General features: G+C 44.7%; 1 long non-coding RNA gene across 1 annotated transcript in view; it reads left to right on the top strand.

The window, feature by feature from the left end:
* Nucleotides 1-13001, top strand: part of LOC139050216 (uncharacterized) — an 81356-nt gene that overhangs the window by 19542 nt on the left and 48813 nt on the right. The window lies entirely within an intron of this gene.

Below are 13001 nucleotides of genomic sequence, written 5' to 3'. Positions count from 1 at the left end.
AATATGTAATATAGTGTTGGCCAATATAATATATATACGGCCAATATATTGGAAGGCTGGCGGCTGATCTACTCGCTATACAAGCGTATAGCTAACACGCACATCAATAAAAACACCACAAGAAAGAACAGTATCAATACAAAACAGAGATATTTAATCAAATGTTTTCACTATTGCCCATAGTGAAACTCCTTAATGACACTCTGTAAACATCTTCGAGGTCTTGTGTGAAGATTTTAAGGTGATGAGCAAATCAAGAACAAGGGGAAAGCGAAAGCCAACGCTTCAACAAGTGGACAAGGTGACATATGCGTTCCTCGCCACAGTATATACAGGTAGGGCTCTTCTAAAGGGGAGAGTGGGTAAAGCGGGTGGGCGTGATAACGATCTAAGGTGTGTTAACGGTGAGGGTGTAAAATTGAGAATATAGGAGTCCTGTGAACAATTCCGGTGACTCGGCCGTCTCTCAGTCGCATGTCAATGGCCATGTGTCAGTCGGTGAGTCAGCGGCGTGCGCAGCACCCATCTTTTACCTTCTTCGCTGGTGTTCCTAGGCTATCCTGTCTGTGAGAGATAAAAGAAGAAGTGCCAGAATCCGATGCTCGTGAAAAAAATATATGAAAAAGTAGTGAAATAGAATAAATGAACAAATAATTTAAAAGGAAAAAGGAACGGAAGGTGAAGAAAAGAAAAGAAAGGAAAAAAAAGAAAACAATATGCAACCAAACTAAGGGTTGTTGCCCATAGCTTGAAAGTATGGGCCCTCCAGAGGGCCCGGGGTGCGCTCGATAAGTACAAGCCTCACGACCCACCACAAACGAGCCTAACTAGGGAAGTGCAGAATAGGGCAAATCCCTGGGTCGACGCTTGGCCAACGTCACTACGCGTTAAACGTTCCGTTGCCGGCATTTTAATAAAGTTATTCCTGTCCTACCCTTAGCATAGCGAATAGCTTCTAAAGTTCCCTTTGAAATGTTCATGCCTATTGGTTGGAATGTCTTCAACTTATGGATGAGGTGTGATTCCCTGTATTTTCTTTCTCTTTCAGAACGAAAATTTGACTCTAAGATATAGCGTTTAATATTTTATTTTGTTGTGCTTTATTTGTTTTTTTATTGTTTTTTCTTTCATTTTTTTCTTCGCCTTCCTTTCCTTCTTCATTTATTTATTCCATTTGAGTATTTTAATAAATATATATATTTTTTTCACGAGCACTGATTTCTGCCGCTCCTTCTATTATCTCTTTCACATAAACGATAGCCCACGGTCACCGGCGAAGCAGGTAATTGAAGGATGCTGTTCACGCCTTCAAACGCCAACTAACACATGGCCATAGAATTGTGACTGACAGACGGCCGTGTCACGGGCTTTGTGCACAGCCCTTCTTTATTCTCAATTATATCCCGCCGTTAACACACCTTCGCTCGTTGCCGCACCCACCCGCCTTACCACCTGTCCTCTTTAGACGAATCGTACATATACATGTACTGTGCCGAGGAAAGCACATGTCACCTTGAAAAAGGCAAGTGGACTTGTCGAAGAGTTGGCTCCCGCTTTCATCTTGTTTTCGTTTTACCCATTGTCTTGAATGTCCATGTGCCGTCTTCCCCCTGTTTTCCTTGCGCAGGTTTTAAGGAATTAAAAAAGATGCCTGTGGCAGATAGCGCAATTATTGTCCTTAAACTGGTGCACTTGAAGTGGCGGACATTACGCATACTTGCACGATACATTTCAATCGGTAACTGAATAATTAAAAAAACATTTACTGCTTAGGTTTTTAAGGAATCACTTCACAGCACACATTGAAATTTAGGTACTGTTGCCAGAGACATTGCAAGACATATCCACTTGAAAATTATTTTGCAGACCACACCATATCCTAGATATGTGCCATCAAAGTTGTGGTAAAAAAACAGGCTGTTGTACTTATTCATTAAAACACCATTTTAGCCATTGAATCACATAGAGTAAGTGCTCCACCAACGTATTCCTTTGCAATGTTATGGAATTATTATTTAAAAATTGGTGCCATCCTGATATTTCGTTTCAAGTGAATCCGCCTTGCGAATTCCCTGGCCGCAACTTGCAAATTCCAATAGGTGTCATAAGGTAAATAATAAAAAAGCGAATTACCGAATTTTTGTTACTAAGCCAATTATGCATTTCTATTCATGTGGAAATTATGTCCGCGTGATGCACCAAATCGGCACAATGAGAAGAATTGTGTTATCTGCCACGTATGATTTTTATAAAGGGGTAAAAATCTTTGCAGAAACGTTTACTGTAAGGGTCTTGATGTACGCTGTGAATCTATACAGGCATAACAATGAGTCAGCGTATAATCAGTAGCATACACGGGTGCAACTTGTCCAATGGCACAACAATGCCCTCATGTTATTGGCTGTAGGCATACTTTACGTGTTTTAAATATCACTATGCGCAAGGAACTAATAACATCACGCCAAAAAAATCGCGCAATGCTGTGGCCCTGTGCTAAAGTGCGCATAGAAATGCGTAATATTAATATTACTTACAAGTAAATGGCAACTCGAAGGTTCTGATGCTGCTTACTTGGCAGTTTAACGAGATAGTAAATGTATCGCTTGCTTAGGAAGTTGTTTGTGCATAAATGTCATATAGAATCAGCGCTCCAAAGGACGATTCTAACTTGTTCTCGAAATACTTACTATATTTACTTGACGGAACCAATGATGCATGAGCAATAAAACTTGGAATTGGCACTTAATATGTCAGGTTTCATTCGTCCACAAATAAGAGTATGCGGGATCATTACGCACTTTGCGGAAAGTCACTTAAGGTCCTTTAAGTACGCAGCGTAGTACTGTGGCTCCGTAGCTCCGTCTTTTTGAATGATTCTGCAGGCACTTTTGGCAGGACCACGCATTGAAGCTCATTATCGGATTCGTGAGGTTAACCCGAATCGGTGGATACCATTGGACAAGGTGGGCCAGCATTTTTTGGACTTCTATAGCCTCTTTACTGTGCATCGCAAGTGGGCGCCACGCTGGGCCTAACGCCACGTAGGTCTAGCGAGCCCGCCAAGCGAGCATGGCCGATATACGAATGGACAACGAACTCTCCTCGGAGACGGAAGACGGCGAGGAAAGAATGGGTTGGCAGGTGGTCACCAAGCGAAGATCGCGATCTGCGAAAAAGACCTAGGGATCTGGTGGACCCGCCAATTTGATCCAAGAGTCACAAGGAAAGGAGATCGCCAACAAAGGTGCTGCCGGGGCCGACAAGCTCAAGCGCCGGATTGTGATGGCGTCAAGAATGCCGCAACTGCCGGAGGAGCACAGGAAAATCATCATTAGGCCTCTGGGAGGCCTCAACCTGAACAAGGTCAGCACAGCTATTGGAGAAGCGGTCGTCGAGGCAGCCGGGCTTACAGCAGACCAAGCTAAGGAAGACATCGTCTGCCCCAACTTCACACAGAATATTGTGGTGGTTAGTACACCGGACTCCTCTCATGATGAAAGGTATGTGAGAATCAAGTCCATTACGATCATGGAGGCAGAATATGAAGTGAGTGCTTATAAAACAGCCCCCCCCCCCCACTCTACGTGCAAGGGGGATATTAGAAGAGTGAACCTCAATGGCAGTCAAATTGTGATCACGAAAACGATTGTGCATGAATAGAGCCCAACGGCGTTGGCTGCAGAACGTATCCAAGCTACGGGATCGGTTATTGTGCTTTTCGACGCATTCAGGGTACCCAACTTTATCAAATATGGGTCAACCCTCGTGAGGTGCTATCTGTACAGGAAGCAATTTGACGTATGTTACGCATGTGGAAGAATCGGACACAGAACAGACGTTTGTCCAACACCTGATGTTGTGCAGTGCAGGGGATGTGGTATGCAAGACCCTGGGGAGGCTAATATCTGCATCGAGGCCGGTTATATCAAACTTCGTTTTCGACCATACGTTCCCAATCCTCTCAGATGCTTTAAGTGCCAACGTTTCGGCCACAGTTCACAGAACTGTCGAGGCCGGCTGACTTGTGCCAAGTGCAGTGACAAAGAACATTCCTCAGAAACGTGCCAGAACACTCCACATTGTGTTAACTGTGATGCCGAGCATGCCGCATACTCGCGCGCCTGCCTGTCCTGGAAAAAAGAAAAAGAAATTGTGGCCATAAAAGTAAAAGAAAATATCACTTTCAAAGAGGCACGGAGGCGGGTGTCACACCTGTCTAAGAGCAGCTTTGCCGATGTGGCGCGTAAGGGGGCAGCGTCACAACGGCCTCCGGTGGCTGTCCGACCCACAAGCAGTGAGTCGGCAGTTACGCCATCTGCACCCGCGGCGGTTGCAGCTAGCGCTGCTCCGACAACACAGCAGGGGGGACCATCGACCCCGAAGGTGGGCGCAGCTGAGGCTGCCCAAACCTCCCCGGCCCCTCCCAGCGCTGGCAACTTCTCGCTCTCAAGAGCATGTGTCCGGCGCCTCGCTGGAGGCAATGGACACTACACCTGTCCTCAAGGCGCACCAAACGCCTAAGGAGCAGCGAGGCTCCCTCGAACGCTCCAGAAAGGGCAGAACCCCCGTTACAGGGCCTCGAAAGAGCTCTGTAACCTAAGACATCACTTCCGTTTCCGTAAACACAGCACCAATTTCTTTAAATATGGATACGCAAATCATACAATGGAATGTCAGAGGTCTTCTAAAGAATCTTGATGACGTGCAAGAACTCATCCATAAACACAATCCAAAAGTGATGTGTTTACAGGAAACACACTTGAAACCACAACACACAAATTTTCTTCGACAACACGTTACTATTCGCAAAGATCGCGATGATGCTCTCGCATCATCGGGCGGTGTTGCAATTATAATTCAAAAAAGCATAGCCTGTCAACGTTTGCATCTACGAACGACCCTTGAGGCAGTGGCGGTTCGAGTCATTCTGCTAAACAAGCTTATCACTATTTGCTCACTTTATATAACCCCACATTATAAACTAAGCAAACATGAATTTCAGTCCTTTATTGATGAATTGCCAGAACCCTATGTTGTTCGTGGCGATTTCAATGCACATTACCTGTGGGGCGACCCTCGTATAGAGGCGCGAGGACGTCTCCTCGAACAGTTCCTCTTTTCTTCTGGTGCTTGTCTGTTGAATAAACAGGAACACACATATTACTAGAATAGAACCTATTCTTCCATAGACCTTAGCATAGTCTCCCCGTCTGTACTGCCTGAACTTGAATGGGAAGTTAACGACAACCCTTACGGCAGCGACCACTTCCCTATACTGCTAAGATCACCGAAAGAAAATGAATATCCACCACACGCTCCTAGATTGAAGGTTGAGACAGCAGATTGGGAGAAATTTCGATCTCTGTCTAGTATCTCATGGGCTGACCTGTCTTCGTTAGGAATTGATGCTGCAGTCGAGTTCTTTACAGCATTCATAATAGATGTCACATCTAAATGCATATCCGAAGTGAGTGGTCTGGCATGCAAACGACGTGTGCCGTGGTGGAACAGCGAATGTAGGATCGCCCGTATGAATCAGAACAAGGCGTGGGGGTTGCTACGCGCTTCTCCCACTGCAGAGAATCTTATGAACTTTAAAAAAATAAAGTCCCAAGGCAGGCGAACCCGCCGACAGGCCAGAAGTGAAAGCTGGCACAAGTTTTTATCAAGTATTAACTCGTTTGGGGATGAGGCCAAAGCCTGGAACAGAGTAAATAGGATTAGAGGGCGGCAAGCACATTCACTCCCCCTGGTAAACACCCAAGGAGATACACTGCAAGACCAGGCCGACTCACTTGGGGAATATTTTGAGAGCGTGTCGAGTCCAGCAAATTATACACAATCCTTTCTCAAACACAAAGAAACAGAAGAACGTAAGTCATTATCAAGAAAAGGTCGAGAGAATGAGCCTTACAACCGTTCCTTTAGAATTGCCGAGCTAAGAGCTGCCTTGATCACATGCAAGAGCTCTGCACCAGGACCTGACAGAATTATGTACGACATAATTAGGAACGTACACACTGATACACAATTGACTTTACTTGCACTTTTTAACACTATTTGGGCTGCTGGATATCTTCCACTTGCATGGAGAGAAGCGATTGTGATTCCCATTCTGAAGCAAGGTAAAGATCCTTCGTTGGCGTCAAGTTACCGCCCGATAGCCCTCACAAGTTGCATTTATAAGCTGTTTGAGAAAATGATTATTCGGCGACTCATACATTTCCTGGAATTAAACCAAATGCTTGGTCCCTTTCAGTGTTGCTTCAGGGAAGGGCGGTCCACAATTGATCACCTTGTGCACATTGAGGGAAACATTCGCGACGCCTTTCTACATAAGCAATATTTCCTATCCGTGTTCCTCGATATGGAGAAGGCGTACGACACAACGTGGCGCTACGGAATCTTGAGAGACTTGTCGGGAATGGGCATCCGTGGCAATATGCTCGCCCTAATAGAAAGCTATTTGTCCAACCGTACCTTCCGAGTAAAAGTCGGTAATGCACTGTCACCTCCTTTTGCGCAGGAAACTGGTGTACCCCAGGGAGGTGTGCTCAGCTGCACTCTTTTTATTGTTAAGATGAACGCACTACGTGCTTCACTGCCACCGGCCATTTTTTATTCCGTATACGCCGACGATATACAAATAGGCTTTAAATCCTGCAACCTCGCAGTATGCGAGAGACAGGTACAGCAGGGCCTGAACAAGGTTTCCAAGTGGGCTGACGAAAATGGATTTAAGATCAATCCCCACAAAAGCTCTTGTGTTCTTTTTAGTAGAAAGAGAGGCCTGGCTCCAGATCCTTGTGTTCAACTGAGTGGACATCAAATACCTATCAACAAAGAACACAAGTTTTTAGGTATTATACTTGACTCCAAGCTCACTTTTATACACCACATTTAAATATCTTAAAGAAAAATGTCTAAGGACAATGAACTTGCTTAAAGTTCTATCCCACTCAACATCGGGTAGCGACAGGAAGTGTGTGATGAATGTTTATAAGAGCCTAATTTGATCACGATTGGACTATGGTGTCGTCGTATATAACTCTGCCGCTCCGAGCGCACTAAAGGTCCTAGATCCTATCCACCATCTAGGCATCCGCTTAGCCACCGGTGCTTTCAGAACAAGCCCGATTGAAAGCTTATACGCGGAATCAAATGAATGGTCGCTCCATCTACAGAGAACTTGCATCAGCCTTACATAAAATACACTCCAATCATCAACATCCATGTTTTAACACTGTTAACGATATGACCTGCACTACACTATTCCATAATCGTCCTTCTGTAAGAAAGCCTTTCTTGCTTCGAGTGAGGGAGCTTAGTGATGAGATACATGTCCCACTCCCCGAGCTTCGCCTAATGCATCCAGCCAAGCTGCTACCTCCTTGGGAGTGGCAGCTGATACAATGCGAGACATCTTTCATTCAAGTTACAAAGCACGCTCGTAAGGCCGAAATCAGAATGCATTTCCTAGAACTCCAGCACAAGCATTCCTGTGCAGAGTTCTACACAGATGCTTCGAAGTCAAATGCCGGGGTATCCTATGCAGACGTCGGCCCATCCTTCTCGGAATCCGACGTACTGCATCCGGAAACAAGCATATTTACGGCTGAGGCCTACGCATTACTCTCTGCTGTGAAGCATATAAGAAAATCAAAACTTCCAAAAGCAGCGATCTATACAGACTCCCTAAGCGTCGTGAAGGCCTTGATGTCAGTCTATACACAAAAAAATCCTGTACGTAGTGAACGCTACACCGTCTTGTGTAAAGCGTACATATCTAACCAGCGTATCATTATATGCTGGGTGCCTGGCCCCAGGAGCATTGAGGGTAACGTTCTGGCGGATGAGATGGCCACGTCAATCGCATCGCAAACTGTTAACCCTAACGCTGCGGTGCTTGTCACGGATCTGAGGCCTTTCTTGCGAAGGAGATCGCGGGACCACTGGCAACGCATGTGGGACGCGGAAACGAATAATAAGCTCCACCTGATAAAACCACAGTTAGGATTCTGGCCCTCTACTACAAAATCGCGCCGAACAGATGTCCTATTCTGTCGTCACAGAATAGGACACACGTTTGGCACCCATAATTTTCTACTAACCGGAAGCGAGCCACCAACTTGTGGTAGATGCGGGGAGAGGCTGACCGTACTCCACGTCCTCCTGGAGTGTCGGGAAGCCGAAACTGAGAGAAAGAGACATTTTTCATTAGCATATCGACAGCACATTCCTCTTCATCCTGCATGCTTCTTGGACCAGAACCGCTTTTTAATGCAGACAAAGTCCTAGGTTTCATCAGAGATGTGGTCTCACACGTTATTAGTCCCATGCATTCGTAGCGCCTCCTCTCTCCAGAGGATGCCACTGCGATAATTGTTTTGCATAGCACAAGCCTCCAGGCCCTTGTGCTTAAAGGGCCCTAAGGAGGCAGCAGTGCTCTAGCATTTCTTATAATCTGCTATATTTTACCTATCGTATCACTCTTTTTAAATGCATCTAAATGTTCATAGTACAAGTCATACGTCATCCCCATAATTTTATTATACAGATTTTACACACTTCAGTGCGTATATTTTAAGGCCCCTTTACAGCCACGTTGCACCAACTTCATAGTAATCATAAGTACACTGCAAACCCATTAGCATAGACATGGCGCTCTTTGGCCATACCTGGCCCTTGCGTCAAAAAACCCCATACATCATCATCGAGAGAGAGCTTCAGAGCAATTTTTAATAAGGCCATGAGGGTAGCCAAAACTGCGCCACTCATAATAGGAGGGCACTTCAACGCCCCACACCAATCTTAGGGTTACCGGTGGAGTAGTAAAAAAAGGGGAAGGAATCTGGCATCTCGCCACGGATTTAGGCCTTTCTCTTTTCACGGACCCAGCCTTCCCTACCAGGTGTGGCAGTTCCACGTGTAGGGACACTACCCCGGACTTCTCCTTACCCAGGGCAGACTGGATCAACTCTGGTACGGACCTAGGAAGCGACCATTACATACTACACATAATGGTGGAAACGACAGGGGGGAAGTAAAGCATTTCACTTACATAGACTGGGATCACTTTAGAAAAAGAAGAAAAGACAGAGCAGACACAGATAGAAAGGGGCGCGTCACACTACAAGAGTGGGTGGCTCAGCTTAGGGACGACTTGAATGAAGCAACTAAGGCTATAGAGACAGAGGAAGAGGTTGAACAAATTGATAGTAGATTGATGCATTTGATCGAAGCCAAGCAATCGATTTTACAAAGATGTAAATCACAACGCCTAAACAGGAGACTTAGAAAACGAATTGCTCAGCTCAATAAGAAAATAGAGGAACACGCACGATATTTGCAGAAACAAAAATGGGATGAGGTGTGTAAATATGTAGATGGAAAGATAAAACGTGGAGGCAATTGGAGTCTGCTCAGGCATCTGGTCAACGAAAAAGGCACTAAATCGAATAGACGTACGGCAGTGGCGAAACTGGTACCCCAGGAGAGTCAGACTGCAAGCGCAGAGAGCATAATGGAGCGATTGGCTACTAAATACTTGCCTCACAGGAAAGAAGATCAGGATGTGAGTTATCCCGATCACTTAGGGGTAGAATGCAAATATATGGATCAGGAATTCACCGAAAGTGAGGTACGCATGGCACTGTATGATCTGAATATTAGGTCAGCAGCTGGCCGGGATGGCATCTCTTACAGATTGCTTAAGAATTTGGATGACGATTCAATAAAATATCTGACCACATACATTAATGACCTATGGAAAGATGGGATACATCCAGAAGAATGGAGGAAGGCCAGTATTATCCTAATACAAAAGCCGATCAAGCAACTCAACTTGGATAATCTGAGGCCAATTTCGTTAGCATCATGTCTAGGGAAGACAATGGAGCATGTCATATTGAACAGGTTAACGAAGTATGTGGCGGACAATGACATCCTACCGTACAATCTGATTGGTTTCAGATCAGGCTTGTCCACACAAGATGCCATGTTGTTAATCAAACATCAACTGCTATTAGCTAAACCAAAAAACACTCGAGCTTTCTTGGGGTTGAATGTCGAAAAAGCTTTTGACAGCATTAAGCATAGAGCAGTACTTGAAGTGATTTCCGAACTGGGATTGGGGAGAAAACTCTATGAAGCGGTCAAAACCTTTCTTAGCAATCGTTCAGCTCACCTTCGATTCGGGGATATTAAATCAAAGAAGATGGATGTCGGTGACAGAGGGACGCCACGAGGGTCGGTCTTGTCGCCTATGCTTTTCAACCTGGCCATGTCAAAAGTGGCAAAGGGACCAAAAGGGATAGAGGGCATTCACTTTACCATTTATGCAGACGATGTGACTATATGGACCGCTGAAGGAAGTATGGGACATGCGGAAAGCAGACTTCAGAAGACTATTTATGAGGTGGAGTCTATTTTAGAAGGCATGGGACTCAAATGCTCTGCTAATAAGTCTGAACTCCTTGTACTCAAGAACAGAAGAAGGGGTAGAAAACTGAGGGGATACGTTCCCGAGGATGAACCCAGGTTAGTACTGACCACGAAGACAGGCGAATCTATGAAGCAAGTAGAATCCATTAGAGTCTTAGGGTTATTCCTGGAGGCAAACGGGGCAAATGGGAGAACGATACGACACATCACAAGCAACACTGTGGAGGTTGTACGACTGCTAAGGAGAATCACTAACAGACACAGAGGGCTGGGAGAGGAGAGCGCCATGAGACTGGTCCACGCTTTCGCCTTGTGTCACTTCTCATATGTAGCTGGGATGCTCACTTGGACAGACAGAGATAAACAAGTTGAATAGATTAATTAAAAGGCTAGTTAAAACAACAGTGGGGTTACCGATTAACACTCCGGATAACAAATTAATGAAACTCGGGCTCCACAACACAATAGCCGAGATTATTGAAGCTCAGCAAATTGCCCACAGAGAGAGGCTCTCTGAACAAGGCCAGGTCGAGCAATACTAGAAGAGGTAGGATGGTGCCCAACCGAATCCAAAATTTCAGGTGAAGGCACAGTAGAACTAAAAGATAGCATAAGAGAGGTAATAGAGACGACTGCTTTCCCCAGAAATATGCACCCGGCGCACAACCTGGAAAGACGAAAAGCAAGGACCAAAGCTCTCCTGCAAGAGATAGAACACGACAGAGAAATAGATGCTGCGTGGGTCAGAGGAAAGAAAGCTTTTACGGCAGTAGTAGTAGATGCAGATGGTCTCACTCTGGATGCTATTACAATCATGACTAAAGACACGACAGTCGCAGAACAAGTAGCGATAGCATTGGCTTTAAGGAATAATAAGTGGAGGAAGATTTACAGTGACTTTAAGGTGGCTATTAGACGCTTTGCCGATGGCTTTGTAACCAAAAGGGCTGCCCAGCTGATCGGTGAGTTGGACAGCCAAGAGATCGAAATCCGCTGGTTTCCTATGCACATGGGGTCGGTCGATCCATCTCGGAAGAATTTAAATGAGATGGCTAACGGAGCTGCACGAGGACTTACTATCCGTGCATTACGCGACCAGGACCTTAATAATACACAGGAGGAGAACAGGGACCAATTACTAACATATAATGAAATCACAAGGCATTATTACATGAACAGAAGGGAATTCCCAGTGCCACACGCTAAGCTCAATAGAGCTCAAGCGGTGACTCTGAGATTGTTGCAAACAAGAACATATCCAAGAAGAAACTTTATTAACAAGATATATCCTGAAAGAGAGATACCAATCAATAGCGAGAACTGTAATGGCATCATTACTCTGGATCACATGCTTTGGCAGTGTCCTGTGACTTTCACAGACTGTTACAAGGAGAGAGACTGGTGGCAGCGAGTCCTACACAGTGGAGGTCTTTTCGATCAAGTACAGGCCGACCAGAAGGCCCATGATACGGCGGTAAGGTTAAACCTTACTATCCCGACGTGGGAGCCGCCTGCGTCAACCTAAGCGTTGATCTTCAGGACATTAAATGAAGTTCATCATACCATACCATACTGCTTAGGTTTTTAAGGAATCACTTCACAGCACACACTGAAATTTAGGTACTGTAGCAAGAGACATTGCAAGACATATCCACTTGAAAATTATTTTGCAGACCACACCATATCCTAGATATGTGCCATCAAAGTTGTGGTAAAAAACGAGCTGTTGTACTTATTCATTAAAACACCGTTTTAACCATTGAATCACATAGAGTAAGTGCACCAGAAACGTATTCCTTTGCAATGTTCAGGAATTATTATTTAGAAATTGGTGCCATCCTGATATTTCGTTCCAAGTGAATCCGCCATGCGAATTCCCTGGCTGCAACTTGCAAATTGCAATAAGTGACATAAGGTAAATAATAATAAAGTGAATTACCGAATTTTTGTTACTAAGCCAATTATGCATTTCTATTCATGTGGAAATAATGTCCGCGTGATGCAGCAATTCGGCACAATGAGAAGAATTGTGTTATCTGCCACGTACGATTTTTAAAAAGTGGTAAAAATCTTTGCAGAAACGTTTACTGTAAGGGTCTTGATATACACTGAATCTATACAGGCATAACAATGAGTCAGCGTATAATCAGTAGCATACGCTGGTGCAACTTGTCCAATAGCACAACAACGCCCGCATCTTATTGGCTGTAGGCATACTTTAGGTGTTTTAAATATCACTATGCGCAAGGAACTAATAACATCACGCCAAAAAATCGCGCAATGCTGTTGCCCTGTGCTAAAGTGCGCATAGAAATGCGTAATATTAATGTTACTCACAAGTAAATGGCAACTCGATGGTTCTGATGCTGCTAACTAGGCGGTTTAACGAGATAGTAAATGTGTCGTTTGTTTAGGAAGTTGTTTGTGCATAAATGTCATATAGAATTAGCACTCCAAAGGACGATTCTAACTTGTTCTCGAAATACTTACTATATTTACTTGACGGAACCATAGATGCATGTGCAATAAAACTTGGAATTGGCACTGAAAATGTCAGG

Source organism: Dermacentor albipictus, chromosome 9 (assembly GCF_038994185.2).
Source record: "Dermacentor albipictus isolate Rhodes 1998 colony chromosome 9, USDA_Dalb.pri_finalv2, whole genome shotgun sequence".
In the NCBI taxonomy this organism is placed as follows: domain Eukaryota; kingdom Metazoa; phylum Arthropoda; class Arachnida; order Ixodida; family Ixodidae; genus Dermacentor; species Dermacentor albipictus.
This window is presented reverse-complemented; position numbering and strand designations above follow the sequence as displayed.